Here is a 20,241-nt window from a genome sequence, read left to right on the forward strand (position 1 = left end):
AGGATGGCAGAGGTGTGTATGTGCGCCTGTACCGGGTGGGGGGTTCCTCTCTTTGCCCGGTTGCGGTGGTGGAGGAGTTCAGGCGGGTGCGTCCGTCGGTGGCGGGTTCATTTTTGATGCACGGGGATGGTTCGGCTCTGTCTAGGTTCCAATTTGTGGCTGTGTTTCGGAAGTGCTTGTCCGAGCTGGGTCATGATGCAGGTAGTTACTCTTCTCACTCCTTCCACATCGGGGCGGCTACGGAGGCGGCCAGGTGGGGTGTGGATGAAGCGACGTTGAGGCGGATAGGCAGGTGGGAATCTTCTCGTTTTCGTTTGTATGTTCGTCCTCACTTGGTTTAGATGCTTGTGTGGTTCGGGGGGTGGCCGGTTGTTTTGATGTTTCATTGCCGTGGTGCTGTTTTTTTTCTTTACAGGGGGAGCTGCATGCCTCGTGTGGATCTTAGGACACTCGTATGTGTATTGGGGGGCCAGGAGGGCTGAGGTGAGGCATGACGGGAAGCAGTTGGGTTTTACTAAAGAGGAGGCCACCATCCGGTGGATTGGCGTCCCGGGGTTGCTTTGGTGCAGGGTCCTGCCGGAGATCATTCGTTTTGTACAGTTGGACAGAGCCCCTGGTATTTTGGTGGTGCATGCAGGGGGCAATGATTTGGGGGTCAGGTCCATGCGCCACCTTATCCGGGACATTAAATACGATTTTCTTCGGTTGCGCTTGGCTTTTCCTGACACGGTGGTGATCTGGTCGGAGATTGTCGGCCGCACGGCTTGGCGTTTTGCCAGGTCGGTCGCCAAATTGAACAAGGCCCGCATCAAGGTCAATGCGGCGGTTAGCCGTTTTGTCATTAGGAACGGGGGGTTGGTGGTCAGGCATCGGGAGTTGGCGGTATCTGCGTGGTGATGGGGTTCACCTGAATGCGGTGGGCACGGATTTGTGGTTCCTCGGCATTCAGGAGGGTGTCCAGCGTGCCTTGCGTTTGTGGAGGGGCTCGCAGTTGTAAGGTGTCACGCCTGCGAGCGGTGGCGGTTGGGGGTCTTTGGAGGCGGTATAAAACAGTGTTGGTAAAAAAGTGTTTAGGGTGACCCATCTAGGTATGGAGCCCTCTGGTATCCCGGTTAAGAGTGGATATTAACCGGAAGTGGTAGGAGGTATCAGTGGTCAAGTGGGTTGTCCCTGAGCTGGTGTTGCGCGACTGGGGACCGTTTAACGGATTACGCTGATACCAGGTTAATTGGAATCTTGTGCCTCCCAAGACCAACAACTTATTTATGGTACTGGAATATTTATGGTTATGTTAAAATGTGTTTTGGTTATTTTGGTTATTTGTTAATAAATGGCCCACCGGGCCAATTTTCTCCAAAAACTGGTGTCACTGGTATTTTGTTTAGGTTAAGTATATGGTTGGGGCTAACAGGGAGTAAGCCTTAGGAATACCCTAATCAAGAGATCAAAGATTGCCTGGGTTTGGCACCTTTTTTTTTTTTCTGTAATTAATTAGCAAGGCCTCCATAAAAAGTAAGGTTGGCATGAGGAAAAAGATCTAATAAGACAAATGTCACTGTGAAAAAGGACCATAAAGTGAGAAACTCGGCATTCACTTTCATTCACAATTTGTTTTCTGCCTGGAGAGTAATTGGTCAACCCCACAAGTCTGATACAGGAGTCCATCATGCAGGCAGAACAAGTGGTACTGCAGGCTGACTTGCTCGACTAGTTTCAGGCCTGGCTGTCGGCCCTGAGTTTTAACCTGATTGGTTAGCGTAAGTAGCATAGGCGTGCGCACAGGGTGTGCCTGGGCACACCCTAATCACCCTGTGTGGTGCAGATTCCCCCTGTTTAAACCCCTGATATTTCAGCAAAGCCCCCTAACGGCTCCTACAATTGTTATAAAAAATAATAAAATTGTAAAATATCAAAAAAATAAAAACTACTGACACCTTCCACTGTCCTGACACCAATCTCAGCCCTAAAGCCACCCACCACTGCTCTACTGACACCATCAGTATATATACATATGTATGTGTTTTAGCTTTGAGGTGCACACCCCAATGCAATAGGCTGTGTACACCTATGGTAAGTAGTATGTGGTGTAGTGTACAGGGGTCAGTAGTATGTGATGTAATGTACAGGGGTCAGTAGTATGCAAAGCAGTGTACAGGGGTCAGTAGTATGTAGGGCAGTGTACAGAGGTCAGTAGTATGTAGGGCAGTGTACAGAGGCCAGTAGTATGTAGGGCAGTGTACAGAGGCCAGTAGTATCTAGAGCAGTGTACAGAGGTCAGTAGGATGTAGGGCAGTGTACAGAGGTCAGTAGTATGTAGGGCAGTGTACAGAGGTCAGTAGTATGTAGGGCAGTGTACAGAGATCAGTAGTACGTAAAGCAGCGTACAGGGGTCAGTAGTATGTAGGGCAGTGTACAGGTGTCAGTAGTATGTAGGGCAGTGTACAGGGGTCAGTGGTATGTAGGGCAATGTACAAAGGTCAGTAGTATGTAAAGCAGCGTACAGGGGTCAGTAGTATGTAAAACATTGTACAGGGGTCAGTAGTATGTAAAGCAGTGTACAGGGGTCAGTAGTATGTAGGGCAGTGTACAGAGGTCAGTAGTATGTAGGGCAGTGTACAGAGGTCAGTAGTATGTAAAGCAGCGTATAGGGGTCAGTAGTATGTAGGGCAGTGTACAGGGGTCAGTAGTATGTAGGGCAGTGTACAGGGGTCAGTAGTATGTAGGGCAGTGTACAAAGGTCAGTAGTATGTAAAGCAGTGTACAGGGGTCAGTAGTATGTAAAGCAGTGTACAGGGGTCAGTAGTATGTAAAGCAGTGTACAGGGGTCAGTAGTATGTAGAGCAGTGTACAGGGGTCATTAGTATGTAGGGCAGTGTACAGGGGTCAGTAGTATGTAGGGCAGTGTACAGAGGTCAGTAGTATGTAAAGCAGTGTACATAGGTCAGTAGTATGTAGGGCAGTGTATAGAGGTCAGTAGTGTGTAGGGCAGATTTTATAGGTCAGTAGTATGTAGGGCAATGTACAGGGGTCAATAATATGTAGGGCAGTGTACAGAGGTCAGTAGTATGTTGGGCAGTGTACAGAGGTCAGTAGTATGTAAAGCAGCGTACAGGGGTCAGTAGTATGTAAAGCAGTGTACATGGATCTGTAGTATGTAAAGCAGTGTACAGGGGTCAGTAGTATGTAGGGCAGCGTACAGAGGTCAGTAGTATGTAGGGCAGTGTACAGGGGTTAATAATATGTAGGGAAGTGTACAGAGGTCAGTAGTATGTAGGGCAGTGTACAGAGGTCAGTAGTATGTAAAGCAGCGTACAGGGGTCAGTAGTATCTAAAGCAGTGTACATGGATCTGTAGTATGTAAAGCAGTGTACAGGGGTCAGTAGTATGTAGGGCAGTTTACAGAGGTCAGTAGTATGTAAGGCAGTGTACAGGGGTTAATAATATGTAGGGAAGTGCACAGGGGTCAGTAGTATGTAGGGCAGTGTACAGAGGTCAGTAGTATGTAAAGCAGCGTACAGGGGTCAGTAGTATCTAAAGCAGTGTACATGGATCTGTAGTATGTAAAGCAGTGTACAGGGGTCAGTAGTATGTAGGGCAGTTTACAGAGGTCAGTAGTATGTAAGGCAGTGTACAGGGGTTAATAATATGTAGGGAAGTGTACAGTGGTCAGTAGTATGTAGGGCAGTGTACAGAGGTCAGTAGTATGTAAAGCAGCGTACAGGGGTCAGTAGTATGTAAAGCAGTGTACAGGGATCAGTATTATGTAGAGCAATGTACAGGGGTCAGTAGTATATAGGGCAGTGTACAGAGGTCAGTAGTATGTAGGGCAGTGTACAGAGGTCAGTAAGATGTAGAGCAATGTACAGGGGTCAGTAGTATGTAGGGCAGTGTACAGAGGTCAGTAGTATGTAGGGCAGTGTACAGGTGGTCAGTACTATGTAGGGCAGTGTACAGAGGTCAGTAATATGTAGGGCAGTGTACAGAGGTCAGGAGGATGTAGAGCAGTGTACAGAGGTCAGTAGTATGTAGGGCAGTGTACAGAGGTCAGTAGGTATGAAGGGCAGTGTACAGAGGTCAGTAGTATATAGGGCAGTGTACAGAGGTCAGTAGTAGGTAGAGCAGTGTACAGAGGTCAGTAGTATGTAGGGCAGTGTACAGGGATCAGTAGGTATGTAGGGCAGTGTACAGAGGTCAGTAGGATGTAGGGCAGTGTACAGAGGTCAGTAGTATGTAGGGCAGTGTACAGGGATCAGTAGGTATGTAGGGCAGTGTACAGAGGTCAGTAGGATGTAGGGCAGTGTACAGAGGTCAGTAGTATGTAGGGCAGTGTACAGGGATCAGTAGGTATGTAGGGCAGTGTACAGAGGTCAGTAGGATGTAGGGCAGTGTACAGAGGTCAGTAGGATGTAGGACAGTGTACAGGGGTCAGTAGTATGTAGGGCAGTGTACAGAGGTCAGTAGTATGTAGGGCAGTGTACAGGAGGTCAGTACTATATAGGGCAGTGTACAGAGGTCAGTAGTATGTAGGGCAGTGTACAGAGGTCAGTAGGATGTAGGGCAGTGTACAGAGGTCAGTAGTATGTAGGGCAGTGTACAGAGGTCAGTAGGCTGTAGGGCAGTGTACAGGGGTCAGTAGGGTGTAGAGCAGTGTACAGGGGTCAATAGTAGGTAGGGCAATGTACCGAGGTCAGTAGTATGTAGAGCAGTGTATAGAGGTCAGTAGAATGTAGGGCAGTGTGCAGAGGTCAGGAGTATGTAGGAAATTGAAAATGTTGAAAATGCCCAATTGTTGATGAGCATAGCGAGCACTCCAAGAATCACTAAGTTGCAAAATAGGCCGGAACTCCTCTTTAAGCTTTAGCTTCGGTTCTCACATATGCAATTTTTAGACATCGCATGTGATTCGCAGCGCACTGCTCTGCAAATCACATGCGATGTCTGTGTGTTACAAATTCAGTCATACAGATTTTATGGTTGAATACGCATCACATTCAGACCAAAGTCGCACAGGACCCTTTTTTTGGGCCTGCACCAGAATCGGATCGCATGGGTCCCGATAAATGTCCAAACTGACAGTTCGCACTGCGATATGTGAACTGATCTGGGGGGGGGGGGGGGGTGTTGTTAACTCTGTATTGACACCCCCAGCTATTCGCATATGGCAGTGTGATTTGAGTGTGATACGGGAACCCGCAGTGAATTCGCAGGGTTCCCGCATCGCACATGTGTGCAGTTTCGCCCCATTTTAGGAAGTTTAAGCGTGAACTTGGTCTCACACTATATCAGACACGCATTGATTCATCTAGAAAAAATAAATTAAGTGTATAACTTCTCCTGACAGTAACAAAAAATGTATAAAATTCATTTAGGCACAGACAAATAATTTACCTTTTGTTTAGATAAAACACATGAAAAATGCCACATCTTCTCTCCATAAGTTGGGTGTCTTTGTAATACTAATAATCATATGTCAGCAGGGGAAAATATTTAACTTTTCCATTGACGAGTGAAGTGCTAATCTCACTAACGAACACAAACATCCGATTGGGGTGTCAGGCCAGCAAAGGCCAGAATCTGATTGGTTGGCAGGCACTGGCTATTTACAGAGTGGGGCTTTGCATTGTCTTAAGGCCCGGCTTTCTTCGGCTCAGTGTGGTCTTTGGGAGATGAAATATGCCAGGGCCTATTCTGGATTCTGTCCAGTGGACAAATCCTGCTAATATCAGCTCACACGGGGTCAAATTCCTATTGACACTTAATTCACTGTAAAATAAACGCACGCTAATACTGTTTACAGTCCCGGCATAAACACTCCGGCAAAATGCAACTTTAAAAGGGTTTTTTTGTCACAGAATCAAAGAGCCTCTTTTGCACCATGCCAGCTGGAGTGTGAGGAGCTTTAAGGAGTTATTAGAAGAAAAAAGAGGAACGTGAAATATGGCCGTGTGGGTTTTTTTCGGTGTGATGCATTTTTCACTTGGACTGTGAATAACCTTCATAACTTTCCAACATATTTTCTTTTATCTTCGGTTTAAAAGTGGGTGTTGAGTGACTTAAGCAGACAACCCATTACCTGACTGATCTCCAAGAAGGTATCTATTACCCTGTGTAGCACACCCCCGTAAGGACTGCTGATGAACTTGGATCCCCCACTGCACAGCCAGGCACACCCAATCTTCACAAGCAGAGGGTTAAAGCGGAGTTCCACCCAAAAGCGGAAGTTCCACTTTAAGGACTCGTCACCTCCTTACATGCCACATTTGGCATGTCATTTTTTTGAGAGGGGAGTGGGTACCTACTTTTGACCGGGCTCCTAGCAGTAGCGGAGCCAGAGGGCTAGCTGGGGTGGCAATTGCCACCCCAGATGAAGTCCTTGCCACCCCTGTTGCCACCCCGTTTGTCACAGTGGCGGCCGGTGTGTTGGGGGCGCAGGGGCCCTGCCCCCCTATCCATGCGTCCGGCTCCCTAATCTGCATGCCGGACGCATGGAGTTCAATGGGATTTTTTTTTGTCACCGGATTAGAGCCAGAGGCTCTAATAGGCTTCAGAAGAGGGTGGACCCGGGGCGCAGAGCAGTGCGCCCCAAGCCCACCCATTGTGTGACAATAACGAATGAAAATTCGCTATTGTCACACGGATCCTCCTCCTAGCCAATCAGGAAGCCGGTCTGAGAATCGCTCCTGATTGGCCGAAAGGCGAACGCATGCCATTGGCCGAGCCGTCGAGGAGGAGGCGGGAGGACTCGAGGAGACGCCGGGGGACTGAGGAGAAGCGGCGGCTGCAGGTAAGTCTCTCTGCATTGATGGGGGCACGGCACGCTGGTCACTGCATTAAAGGGGGCACGGCACGCTGGTCACTGCATTAAAGGGGGGCATGGCACGCTGGTCACTGCATTGATGGGGGCACGGCACGCTGGTCACTGCATTGATGGGGGCACGGCACGCTGGTCACTGCATTGATGGGGGCACGGCACGCTGGTCACTGAATTGAATGGGGCACGGCACGCTGGTCACTGCATTGAAGGGGGCACGGAACGCTGGTCACTGCATTGATGGGGGCACGGAACGCTGGTCACTGCCTTGATGGGGGCACGGCACGCTGGTCATTGCATTGAAGGGGGCACGGCACGCTGATCACTGCATTGAAGGGGGCACGGCACGCTGGTCACTGCATTGAAGGGGCACGGCACGCTGGTCACTGCATTGATGGGGGCACGGCACGCTGGTCACTGCATTGAAGGGGGCATATATACATATATAATTGTGTACATTTTGGAAAATAAACTTTAATTTAATCTATATACATTTTGTGGAAAATAACTTATTTTTAGTGTAATTGAACACCTTCTATATTGACCCCCAAAATAATACATTGCCACCCCTTTGCCACCCCTGTTTTAAAAGTCTAGCTCCGCCACTGCCCCCTAGGCGACTCAAGCGTAAGTTCTCCTCTTCTCCCCTGCAATCTTCTGGGACACATCACAGGTCCCAGAAGATTGCCCATCCATTGAGGAAGTGCAGTGTGAATCGCGCACGTGCAGCGCGCGCCCGGCTGTGAAGCTGTAAGCTGTCACAGCTGGGTGCCCACACTTGTAATGCCGGCGCCGGGGAGAGAAGAGGCAGCCACATCGCTGGACTGTGGGACAGGTGAGTGTGTGCTTTTTTAAAGTCAGCAGCTACACTTTTTTTAGCTACTGACTTTTAATAAACACAAAAACAACTGGAATTCCCCTTTAATAACTTTGATAGTGATGGGAGGTTATGGGAGGCCCACTTGACGTTGGTCCCATAAACCCTTTTTAAATAAAGACACGGACTGTGTGACATGGGGTTAAATGCCCACAGCAGCCATTTTTTTAAACAAATTAATAAATAACATCAACTACAACTATATCAATAATGCACATTTAACAGTGCAAACAGGACCGATTATCGGCAACACCAATATATCGGAATCGACCCCTGAGGTTACCGATATTGCCGATATTAAGGGAAAGTGTATGTACAGGAGTGATGCCTGCAGCTAGAGGCATCATCCCGGTACCGGTGTCCATAGCCGACGGTTGGCTGACTTGTAATGACAACCGATGCAGCTGAGAAGCCGCTCGGCTGTCATTACGAGGAGCGGGAGGGGACGTCCCCCCTCTCGTGGCTTGCCCGGGTCTCCCGTCCCACCGGGAGACCCGGGCATCCTACCTCCACCACCGCTGAAGAGAAGACCCGATCAAAGCCGCATTCAGCTCTGATCGGGTCTCCATGTAAAAAACCCGGAATGACATCACTTCCGGGTACTCTGCACCAAATTAAAAAAACTGACAGCATTCAAAACAGCCAAACTTGGCGTTTTGAATGCTTTTCAGTGCCGAGGAGGGGTTTGGGGTCTTTTAGACCCCCAGATCCCTCCACAAGGAGTACCTTTGTAAAAAAAATTAATACATTTTTTTTACATGTCCGTACATCGGCCGATATCCGATGACCAAAATATTGGTATCGGCATTCAAAAGCTATATCGATCGATCACTAGTCCTTAAGGCACACTTTTGCAACCATAATCACCCATGTCCCCAGCTGCACCCCAACTGGCTCGAAGACGGTTATGGACTAGGGTTGCCACCTCATCCCTTTAAACCAGGACACCTATGCATTACACAGGTTCTGAGGCTAATGCACATAAGACACTAAGTGAGTTTACTTACCACCTTAATCAGCCACAGAACCTGTGTAATTAATGTGTGTCCTGGTTTAAAGGGGTGAGGTGGCAACCCTATTACGGACACAACATTTATACATTTTCCCCCAGGAGACCTAGCTCCTGGAAGAACCACCAATAACCAATTGGAAGTGCCATACCCTAGATGGGCCCCCAATTTTTGTAACAATCTAATTAAACACTGACCCCACAAAGACTCCCAGACCTGCAAGCTGCTGTGACAAATGGTCAATTTGTTTTCTGTATTTATTACATTTATTTAATAAAAATTCTTAAACATAAAACATTGCCCCACAATCACAAGTACCCTAGGATTCGAAATATAGGGCGGGAGGGAGGGAAAGCTTCCTCTTAGTTAGAACTTTCTGGAATGAATTCCAGCATTCCTTTCAAGCACCATCTGACAGGCTCCCAGTCAGACTTTAGCAATAGCCCTTTACAGGCAGGAACTCGTAGCCCCTTGTTGTGTAGCATAATTATAGTGAAACAGCTTGTACTTCTCCTCTGTGGCCACTGCTCCCAGCACCACCTCTTCAGGTACCGCCAAACCACCTGGCTGCAACTGCCCCTTTCACTAGCCCTTCAGGCTAACTATCCACATCAGTCCTCCATACTGACTCTTCACCAGCCCATCTGGCTGACTCTTCACCAGCCCTCCCCGCTGACTCTCAAGAGATCACTCAGGGAAGGATGAAGACTTAAGTAAACCGCTGTCTTCAGGGTGAACTGGCTTTATGTGGCAGTCTTCTCCTGTGTCAGTCCCCAACAGTGCTGATCTACTCACTCTGTCCTCTCTTGCTCCCCTGCCTCCAGGAAGGGCTTCTTACTGTGTGTTATGGCAGGACCCTTCCAGCACCTGAGCCAGGAAACCCCCCCCCCCCTCCACACTAGAGGGTGAACCTCAAGGGCAACTGACAGCCTCCTCAACTCTGTATCTCCATCTTCCACCCCGACTCTCCCTGCTGGCATGGCCCATGTCTATTTATGGAGTGGTCTCAGCCCCCTGCCAGCTAACCTCTTAGGATTGGCTAAGGCTCCATAAATATTCAAGGCAGCTCCTTCTAACCTTCACCCACTAATTCTGGATGATTCTCCAACCTTCTAGATCAGGGGGAGGCACCAGAGTGCTACCAGGATGAGTCACCCAGCCCTACATTTAACCCTGACCCAGATTCCATGGTTCAGACTTAGCTCTGAGCCAAACTATGTTTTGCCTACTGTAACTTCTAACACACACTATGCTAATGTCTAGCACATACTAGAGGGTGCTACACTTGAATAGATTAGGATTGCTATTTATTTTTCTATTTTTTTTATTGCTGCATAACCCAGGGCCTGAGGGTCAGATCTTGTTAGTGTGATAATAAGGACTAGTGTTTACGGACTTTTGTTTGTTTCAGAACTACTCCTCTCCCTGTACAAAAATATGGGAGTACAAAAGCAGGTTAAATGCACCTGCAATAAATTCTGAAGAATAGTAGAAGCTCCTCAACCTAATGTCTGAAGCCCATCAAAGTTTATTCACACTGGCCCTAAAGGTTACCATCTGACCTAAATATGGGGCAGCACAAGGCTTTTGGCCAAGGCGGGCCCGAAATACACATCTACTCCTGTTCCTGAAATGATGGCGGTCCATCCAATTGTTGTTGGCATCCGGACACTACATTTTCTCCTGTCCTCCTGAGCAGCCTGAACACAAAGGCATGTCCAATCCAAGTGTTCCCTTTTTTCAGCTGAAGCTGGGCCAAAAGTCATTGTGAGATGGCCTGGCCAGCTCATGCTTGTACAGCCCTTCATTCTCCAATGCCTTCAGCCAGAGTACCATCACAACATGCCACAACAAAGACAACATATATACATGACTGATATATTACTGTATTCTACTGTCTGGTACAGACATACAAAGAGCCACTTTAGCTCAGGCAGCGCATTAAATTGGCATTTGTCTTCCATTTCAACCATTTCATATATCTTTGTCTTTAGTAAGACCAAGTGGCCATTGTGACATCGAAGTGATCATTGTGACATTGTTTATTACATTGGTCATAACCCTCCAAGTTAAGCTGTCCATTGGCAGAGGCATGTTGATTAGGTTTGTTAAGTTGCCTGATAAACCAGATCACTTGTATTTGGTGCAAGCATTTGGGCTTTTTTATATGAATGTTTTTGTCGTATTGTATGCTGACTGATTTGTCTTGCCACGAGATAAATTCAGCAAAAAGCAATGCTGGTCTTATGGCTATAGGTATGGTTATTTTAGGGTTTGGAAGCTGAGTTTGGGATTATGGTTGGTGATTAGGCTGAGGATAAAGCCTTGTACACACGCGTCGAAAATCGTCAGGGTATTTTCGTCCGACGACCGATCTGCCGATTTTTGGCTTGTTAGTATGATGCTTCCGACAACCGACTCCGACTTTTCGGCCGAATCAAATCTGGTGTGCAGGCTATAAAATTTTTGTCCACCGTCAAAACACGTCCGATTTTCGTGCAGTCAGTACAGATTTCGACAGGGAAAAATCTTATGAGCAAGACTAGGCATGCTCAGAGAAGAAAGAACACAAAGAAAGCAAACCAACACATGACATCACTTATGAAGTATAATTCTGTCGGTCGACAAAAGTCCAGTGCAGTCTAGAGCATATTCCAACCAACAAAACACAACTCTGGACAAAAGACGGACGACCGGTCGGCGGATATTCGTTACGTGTGTACTAGGCTTAAGTGTCTAGGTTGAATCATCAGGACTACGTGTGGAGTTGGGTTTTAATTTGTCAGTTAGTTAAAGCTACTGGGGGTACTTACAGATGTACACTTAGGGGTTCCATTGATAGATTTAGAGTTATTGTTATGTTTTGAGGTAAAGAGGCTACACTGAAATGTCATACAGTATGTGTTGTAATCATTGGTGGCAAAACACAAATGCACTCATACAAAGCACATTTGTGTGGAAATTCCCCTTTTCAGCAGTAAAAAATGAATAAACTGTTACCAAACACAACCTAAATCCTATGAGCTTTGCCCTTCTCTCATTGATTTTGCTGACATACAGTTGCTCTTTCTAACAGAAGAGCAGACATCCTACTGACTGGCTGAAGCATGTATATTAGGCCTCCTGAAAACCTATGACAGAAACCAAAATGATTGTCAGCTCTTGTGTATTGATTGTCCTTTTAAATGCCTCCCAAATGACTAGTTAGTGATGAGCAAATATTTCAAATTTCCACTTTGCTAAAATCCATTTCCTCCTGAAGATGTGAGATGGTATACAGTAGGTGTCCTTCAGACCTCTAACTCCCTTCCCGCCCTTTTGGACATCCTTTGGACTGACAGAAGTACGCACACTGGGCTCCTAAAATAAAATTTGCCACAGTTAATTATTGATACCCCACACAAAATGGTTATTGGATCATAATGAATATTAAAATAAGATAATCATAATTTGTTTCCTGAAGATCTATGTATTCTAAGGATGGCTCAGGGCTCTAGTCTGACAACAGCTGGCTCATCACATAGGACATTTGCATTAAGTGGATTACGGTATTCAGGAATCTGTTTATGGTGATTCTACAGGAGGGCAAAGATCATGTACATCGTACAGCAGCTGTGTGCTGAATTTATTAGAAAGACCTTTCACTCTTCTCACCAACTTGTGGATGCTAGTTTAGAAAATGTATATAAAAAAAATAATAAAAAACTCCAGTGAAAAAAAAAATGCAAAACACTATTTAAAGCTGGTATAATGACTTCACCTGCCTGTAAACATTTTTCTTTTTTTGCAGAGCATGGCTTTATTTCCTGTTTCTGTCTTTTATTGGTTATATCTGATTTATCTTGAAATCAGAGACTCCCATTTTCTAAACTTTCAACAATGTTCCTTTGGCATTCCCACACATTCAGCAAACGTCAGAGATTAGAAGAGCTGAGGCACTGAGTCTAGGGCCGGTCATACATGTTTCGCTGAACCGGCCGAGATTCGAACCATTAACCACTTAAGCCCCAGTAGATTTTACCCCCTTCCTGACCAGGGGGTATTTTGCGATTCGGCACTGCGTGACTTTAACGGACAATTGCGCGGTCGTGCGACACTGTAACTAAACTAATTTGACGTCCTTTTTTTCCCACAAACAAAGCTTTCTTTTGGTGGTATTTGATCACCTGTGCGGTTTTTTGATCATGCGCTATAAACAAAAAAAGAGCGTCAATTTTGCAAAAATAACAATATTTTTCACATTTTTTTATATGAAATTCCCAAAAAAAAAAAGTAGAAATCCAAATTTTTTAACATTTTCGGCCAATTTGTTTTATGCTACCTATGTTTGGTAAAAAAAATCGCAAAAAGCTTATTTTGATTGGTTTGTGCAAAAGTTATCTCATTTACTAACGAAGGGAAAGATTTTTGTCATTTTTGGTGTTTTTTTTTTAACACGTAATGGCGGCGATCTGCGTTTTTTTTTGCGGGACTGCGACATTGGGGCGGACAGATCGGACCCTTGACTGACATTTTTGACACTTTTGGGGTTACGACATTACTACAGTAATCAGTGCTATACATATGCACTGTTACTGTAAAATGACACTGGCAGTGAAGGGGTTAACTTTTTTTTGAGAGGGAGGGGCTGTGTGTGTCCCTAGGGGCGTGATTCTAACTGTGATTGGCTATGGCTTGAGGTGTAGGAACAATGATCAACAGTCCTACATAGTAGAACCGTATGATCACCATTCCTACACAGGGGAGAATGACAGGCGGCTTGTTTACACTAGCCGCCTGCCTTTCTCCCGATGTCACGGACGATCGTTAGCGAGCAGTATATGTACTTGCGGCGGTCGGCAAGTGGTTAATGGGCAGGCTGAATGTACCAAGTTGGCTACAACCAGCCTGCCAGATTGGCTTGCGATTATCGCAAACTGCTGTATAGCTGTACTATCTTTTCCCGGCAGGGATGGCTTCCTAGCCTCCCCACTGGAAGAAGACCATGTCTCGGCAGGAGGGATTCCCCTGTCAACACTGTCTTTGTTGATGGGGTAATCATGCAAATATCTTTCCTGCAACCCCAGGTTGCAGGAAAGAAATTTGCACTATCTATGGCCTGCCTAAGGAAGCGCCTTGCTTCGCCAAAGATTCTGAAGGTGGAGATTCATTTTGCCCACATTGCAGTCCTCTGACTTACCCGAGCAGGCAGTTACTGGGAAATGAGTAGCTTTTTTCATTGGCATTAATTCGCGTTTACCTGCGTTAGCTTATAGTAGCGTTTCTTTGCCTCTATTCAAAATCAATGAATGCCTATGAGAGCCGGCTTTGATCCGACTTTCAGCCCATTGATTTGAATAGAAGTCGCATCCAAGTTGGATCATGATGATCTGACTTGTGGTGCAACCTGTGCTCTGAGGATCTTGAAGGGGACTCCCACGCCAAAATAAAAAAATAAATGGCGTAGGGTTCCCCCCAAGTTCCATACCAGGCCCCTTGAGTCTGGTATGGATCTTGAAAGGGAACCCACAACAAAATGAAAAACAAAACATGGGGTGGGGTCCCCCCAAGACCATAGCGGACCCTTTGGTCTGGTATAGATTTTGAGGGGAACCCCCTCGACAAAGAAAAAACAGCGCGGGCTCCCCCCCCCCCCCCCGAAAATCCATACCAAACCAGCAGGTCAGAAAAGAGGGGACGAGTGAGCGCCCCCCTCCCCCAGACCATACCAGGCCACACTCCCTCAACATGGGGGGTGGGTGCTTTGGGGTGGGGGGCTCTAGTGTAGTGCAGATAATGACAAGAGACAGTTTTGAGAAGTCCTCCATTAAAAATCTTCCTCCAGTCTTCTGTGTCTCTGGTCTACTCTGCCGCCAACCAGGTCCACCTCCGATGCTGTCTCTAGTCATTATGCCAGGTCTGCTCTTTGTGGCTTCTTATATAACCATAGGGCGTGGCCACCTAGTGACGTCACTCAGAGACCCCGCCCCTAGTGTCGTCACGTGTCTTTTTTTTTCTGGCATGGGGGTTCCCCTCAAAATCCACATTAGACCGAGGGGTCTGGTATGGTTTTGGGGTGGGGGGGGGGGGCACGCCATATTTTTTTTCACTTTGGCATGGGATTCCCCTTCAAGGTCCTCAAAGCACAAGTCGCACCACAAGTTCATTGTCAAACATGAAAATAAAATAAATAAAGTCTGAACACGGCTAAACATCGCATACAGCATTAAGCAGCGTCAGACGTTTTCACAGCTGTAACGCCGGTCCTCAGAACGCCCTGGGGGTTTTTTTTGCAGCTTGAAAACGCCTCAGTCACTTACAGCTTTTATATGCCTGTGTGTGCATGAGGCCATAGAATAACATGGAGGGGCATTTTTAAGTTGCAAACAAAACACCTGACGCTCCTAAAAGCAGCTGTGAAAAAAACACCCTGTTTGCACGAGGCCTAGGCATGGTTCACACTGCTGCGATTTGGGATCTGACTTGCGAGACCCCCAAGTCGCGTCACATGTGAAATTCCATTTTAGTCAAAGAGAGCTGTCTTAATTAGCACTACTGAAGTCGCTCCAACTTTAGAAAAGGTTTCTGTACTACTTCAAGGCAACTTCTATCAGACTTGTGCCCATAGACTTTAATGGAAGTCGCCTCCAAGTCAAATCCTCATCCTAATTGATGGGATTTGGATCCGAACCTTACCCAGGCATTCTCTGAAGTTGCTTAAAGACGTCTAAAGGTCGCTTCAAGGTGCGTCAAGTCGCACTGCAGCCTCCTGGCAAAGTCGCACTGTAAGGCCCCTTTCACACAGGCGGACCGTTCAGATCCGCCTGTCCGTATGACAGGCAGATCTGAATGGATGCCCCATGCATCTCTATGGGGCATCGGATGTCAGCGGAGACATGTCCGCTGACATCCGATCCGTCAAATCCGAACAGATAGAAACCCTATTTTCCATCCGTCTGGCGGATCGGATGAGAACGGACCGTCTGTCCGTTCTCATCCAATTCCCCCATAGAGAAGAATGGAAACCTGACAGCTGCCATCTGCCTGCTCAGTGGGGGATCAATCCCCCACTGAGAAAAACGGAGTCCGCCAGACGAACTCCCTGTGTGAAAGGGGCCTAAAGCCTCGTACACACGCAACGAATTTCCGCCGACCGGTCGTCTGTCTTTTGTCCAGAGTGGTGTCTGTTGGTTGGAATGTGCTCTAGACTGCACACGAATTTTCCCGTACGACAGAATTCTATTTTAGAAGTGATGTCATGTGTTGGATCGCTTTCTATGTGTTTTTTTCGTCTCTGAGCATGCCTAGTCTTGCTCATAAGATTTTTTCCCCCGTCAAAATCTGTACTAATGATACGAAAATCGGACGTGTGTTGACGGACGCCAAAAATTATATAGCCTGCACACCAGAATTTTTTTGCCCGAAAAGTCGGAGTCGGTTGTTGGAAGCACCATACTAACAAGCCGAAAATCGGCAGATCGGTCGTCGGACTAAATTTCCCGGCCGAATTTCTTATCGTGTGTACGGGGCTTAAGTTGCACAACTTTCAGGTCACATCAGTGTGAACCGAGCCTGAAACCTAGAAGCTGATTGGTTACAGCTGCACCAGTTTTAGTAAATGCCTCCCATTGAGAATCACAGTGGTTCAGAGGAGCAGGTAACTGATTGGAATACACAGTGAGTCATGATGGTAAAAGAATTCTGGATACTGGGTGTGGGGCTCAGAGTCACTGGAGCAGGCACAGGGGAGAACACCCGATGGAACAGGTGCGTATGACTAGCTCCACCAGCTGTAAATAGAGAGTATAAATCATGACTAGGGTAGTTCAGATCCCACCTGTTTAACCATATTACCTGGATCAGTACCCAACACCACCCCCCTTTTCCTTTAAAATGACAACACTAACTCAGCATTGGGAATAAATGGTCGGTTCGGCCTTTTATTAAACAAAACCATAAATAACAGAAAAACATAAAAGAGTCAAACCAATCCAGATCAAAGAATGGTTGCAGATCCTTGACAATACCAACTCCCACAACTTTGGAGTCTGTGGTACCATTAAGTTAGGTTCTGTCCCCAGCTGCCAAAACAACGCCTCGAGAACTATCCTAACTGACCACAGACCCTTACCACCTAACACTACCCGGTCGGTCTAGACTGAATCAGACCAACCATAGGACTCCATACCGGAGATGGGTCCACCATTTTATCGTTCAACGCCAATGTCCAACCTCCTTAGCAGTGTTGGAGATACAACAGCTCTCAGCTTCGCAGATTAACTGCAGTTGATAAATAGGACACTAGATGTCGCTAATGCTCAGTGATATGCTATGCATTTCTATGATGTGTTGTAATATCCTGTACACTGTACTGAACTTGTTGGTTATCTCTTCCTGTCTGTGTTTTTATCACAATGAGGTGACATCTTTGCTTTCTGTGTTATGTTCCAATAAAGAAGCCAGTTCCTGTTTACTCCACAATGTCTGATCTGCATGGACTCCGCTGCACCCAGTGATCGCACTCTGCAACAAGCAGAACAACAGATGATGGCATAACTAGAGTGGGCGGGAGGGATGTTTCTCCTATGATCTCCAGTCTACAAGTGAAGCCCCTTCACTCCTCCCCTCCAACTACTCTCTCTCCTGCTCCTCCCCATCACCTCATCTGCTCTGCCAATAAGATAAGAGTCCTGACCTCTCATATTCCAACAACTAATTTAACCCCCTACTGCCGTGTTTTACTTCCACCCTGTCATGTATGCCCTATGCTTATCATTTCCTTCAAGATTCGGGCATGTCTTTTATAGCAAATTTCATATTTTACTTGCCTAACAAAAAAAATTAATTAAGTATTTTAAAATAGTTATAGTTCTGAACATAATAACATACAATTATGTGCAAATGCTCAATTTATTCGCCTTAAGAGGTCACTTTGTACCTCTTTGACTGCTTATATGAAAATTCAGCCACTCCTTGGATTTGACCTTTGGGCCCGGCGATTCATTTCTCAAGTGAGTGTTATCTGTATAGAGTGGTGGAGCTGAAGTCATCCATATGGCCTTTAACCTTTGCTGAATCCATCAATCACAATAACTAGTACCTAATCCTAATCTCTAACATCAGATGTAGTATGGTATGAAAAACCAATAATTACTCATGTAAGGTCTGGGTTCGTACACAGCAGTGTTCATGAAATCCTGGACCCCAAATGCTACACTTACCCGGTGAATGCCCTAACTGTGGGTTTTGATATTTTCAAACAATAAACTACCAATGTAATGTGTTGTGGGGGAAATCATGATCTGCAATTACTAAAAGACAAAAGCAGCTTCCATTATAGAACCCTCGTTCTGATAATGCTAGTTCCCTGGCTCCCATCATGAGTCAAAGGCTGCAGTACTTTCTCAACCACAAACCCATAAACAAGTATGAGATGTGCAAATTTTGTAAAATGTTGCCCACCATCCGCTAAATCCAACCTGCAATCCATTTCACATTACAGCTCTAAAATCCATTTCACCTGGCTTTTTTTTTATCAGACAATAGGTGCAGGAACTCCCCCTTTGTCACCCCTTGTCTCCACCCCCTACCCACCTCCTGCACCATTCCTTGGTTCCACCCCCTACCCACCTCCCAGTACTGCCCCTTTTAGAGAATACAGAACCAATTTGTATGGAATTTGTTAATATTAACAAGAAAAGCAGTAGAATAAATCCCAAGCAGCCAACAACAATAGATCCCCCCAGCAGCAATTGACCACCCGCAAAAAAATACCTCCTACTCCCTGCAACAAAAGATCCCCAGCAGCAACAACAGATCTCCCATGCAGCCAGCACCAATAGATTCTCCAGCAGCCAGCAACAATAGACCCCCAGCAACAATCTATCACTCACAACAAAACGTCCCCTCCTCAAGCAACGATAGACCCCCCCTCCCCCCAGCAGCAACAACAGATTTTCCTGCAGCCAGCATTACTAGATCTCTCCCAGCAACAACTTACACCCGCAACATAAGACCCACCCCAGCAACAGTAGATTCCCCCACCAGCAACAATAGACCTCCTTAGCAACAATAGACCCCCCCCCAGCAAAAATAGATCCCCTCCAGCAAATGAACTTCACACGCACATGAACTTTAATGGCATTCCAGTCTTAGTCTGTGGGGTTCAATATTGAGTTGGCCCATCCTTTGCAGCTATAACAGCTTCAACTCTTCTGGGAAGGCTGTCCAGGAGGTTTAGGAGTGTGTCAATGGGAATTTTTGACCATTTTTCCAGAATTTGTGAGGTCATGTACTGATGTTGGACGAGAAGGCCTGGCTCGCAGTCTCCCCTCTAATTTATCCCAAAGGTATTCTATCGGGCTGGGGTCAGGCTAGTTAAATTCCTTCACCCTAAACTCACTCATCCATGTCTTTATAGACCTTGCTTTGTCCACTGGTGCGCATTCATGTTGGAACAGGAAGGGGCCATCCCCAAACTGTTTTCACAAAGTTGGGAGCATGAAATTGTCCAAAATGTCTTGGTATGCTGAGACCTTAAGAGTTCCCTTCACTGGAACTAAGGGGCCAAGCCCAACCCCTGAAAAACAACCCCACATCATAATCCCCCTCCATTAAATGATTTGGGCCAGTGCACTGGGCCAGCAGCTCCGATTCCCGCCTGCCACCCGCGATCGCTCCCCACTGAGAGAGAACGGTCAGCTATTGTAAACACAGCTGACCGCTCTTCTCTCTGGAATGACCACAGAGCTCCTGTGATCCTTCTATATAGGATCACAGTTCTCTATGATCATTTCAAAAGCCCAACCCCCCCACAGTTAGAAACACTCCCTAGGCTTACATTTAACCCCTTGATCACCCACTGTGTTAACCCCTTCCCTGCCAGTGTCATTATTACAGTAACAGTGCATATTTTTAGCACTGATTACTGTAGTAATGTCACTGGTCCCCCCAAAAGTGTCAAAAATGTCAGTTATATAATATAAATCGCAGATCGCCGCCAAAAAAAAACAAAAAAAACAATAAAAATGACATAAATCTTTCCCGTAGTTAGTAGACGTGATAACTTTTGCGCAAACCAATCAAAATACGCTTATTGCGATTTTTTTTTTCTACCAAAAATATGTAGCAGAAAACAAAGTGGCCTGAAAGGTTAAAAAATTTAGATTTTTTAAAAAAAATTTTTTTTAGGGGAATGTTGTATAACAGAATGTGAAAAATATTGTTTTTTTTTCCAGAATCGTCACTTTTTTTTGTTTATAGCGCAAAAAGTAAAAATTGCAGAGGTGATCAAATACCACCAAAAGAAAGCTCTATTTGTGGGAAAATAAGGACATCAATTTTATTTAGGTACAGCGTCGCACGACCGCGCAATTGTCCGTTAAATAATGCAGTGCCGAATCGCAAAAAATGGCCTGGTCATTAAGGGGGCAAATCCTTCCGGTACAGAAGTGGTTAATATGTGTCCTGGATTAAAGAGATGAGGTGGCAACCCTATTTGGCACACATGATGTGTACGTGTTTGCAAAATACATAAGTGCCGGTTCACACATAGGCGATGCGGG

This window comes from Pelophylax lessonae (assembly GCF_965119305.1).
Source record: "Pelophylax lessonae genome assembly, chromosome: 7".
Classification (NCBI taxonomy): Eukaryota; Metazoa; Chordata; class Amphibia; order Anura; family Ranidae; genus Pelophylax; species Pelophylax lessonae.